The sequence below is a fragment of the Triturus cristatus genome, chromosome 1_1 (genome assembly GCF_964204655.1).
Source record: "Triturus cristatus chromosome 1_1, aTriCri1.1, whole genome shotgun sequence".
NCBI lineage: Eukaryota > Metazoa > Chordata > Amphibia > Caudata > Salamandridae > Triturus > Triturus cristatus.
Window position 1 is genome coordinate 52284686 of NC_140579.1, and position 1391 is coordinate 52286076.

Genomic DNA, 1391 nt, shown 5'->3' on the forward strand with positions numbered 1-1391 from the left:
GGTTTCTCAGCCTTTATATACAATTTTAACTGGGTGTTCCACTTCTAAAAGTAAATTGTCAACTTGCAGCATTGGGCTCTCCCTCCCTAAGTTGTAGTGTAATTAGTTAATGGTCTAGCCTTATTTGGCTTACTTATTTCTCATCAGTCTGCAGAAAGCTTGAGAATGGCTTCCTGTCGTCCCTCGGGAGGTAAAGCGGGTGGAGCAACCCTAAGCATTAATTTTAATTACTGTAATCTTATAATCATATTTGATGAAAGTATGGCCCCTGTGTTTGAAAACAAATCCCTGCTTTAATGTGCCTTTTACAGTTTGCAAAATGAACAATATGCTTTTAACAAACCTTCAGCAAATATATCAATGAACAGACTACAAACAGTTGGGCATTCCCCACAATTGTTATGCAAAAGATTTGCAAACCTTGCAGACTTTTCAAAAAATGGGATACACAATTTGTATTTTGTCTAATCATACCTGAAAATAGTGCTTTATTTAGGCGAGCTGTTGGAGGTGGGGCCACTCATTTTTGAGGGCTTACTTTTCCTCTTCAGATATTTACCGAGTGCAAGGGAGGGAAACACAAGCAAAGTGGAAAGACAGAAGAAGAGAAAGATGGAGAAAACTGTCCCAAAGGGGGAAAGCAGGAACCTGAAAGAGTGGAATAAAGAGGCAGCGAGTGTCTGATGGTGGATTTCAGAGACATGAGCTAGATGTAAGACCACACAGTCTTGGTATTCCATGCCAACATTTAATTGCACTAGCCGCAGGCGGCTGAGCAGAGCTTTGGGTACCAGCACTCATTCCTAAACTACACACTTTCCTAACCCATCATACGTCATATATATCATAGATCATATCATAAGTATTATAAGTATGCACATACATATTAATTTCACAACTATGCCAGTATGATCAGACGCTCCTCATGCAACCCAGCAAAACCTGAATAACCTAAGACTATTCAAAACACTGTAATTCATATACATACTAGAAGCGCAACACATGTGTTGTTCTTAACATAAAATCATAGAAGCCTAGTTGCAACAACACGGTTGCGTAGTGCTGTGCTATTAAAACGTGTGACTTGGATTTCGCAGGCTGCTATGTTGCCGGAAAAGTACCATGCAGCGCACAGTCGCACGGCTCATAAGCATTCATCATAATATCAGGATTTACGACCCTTAAATCATTCCTATGGGCTGTAGCCTGCTATAGAGAGGTTTGAGCATTTCCTTTTTTTAAGTCCTATTATCACCATCAGACCAGATCTCTTACTTTGTTAGAGTGCCCATATCTGACCTCACTGTGTCAGATTCGATTCAGAATAACAAAATTATGGGTCCAACAGCGTTTGTATATGGTGTAATCTTGGTACTTGTTAACTAGTTATT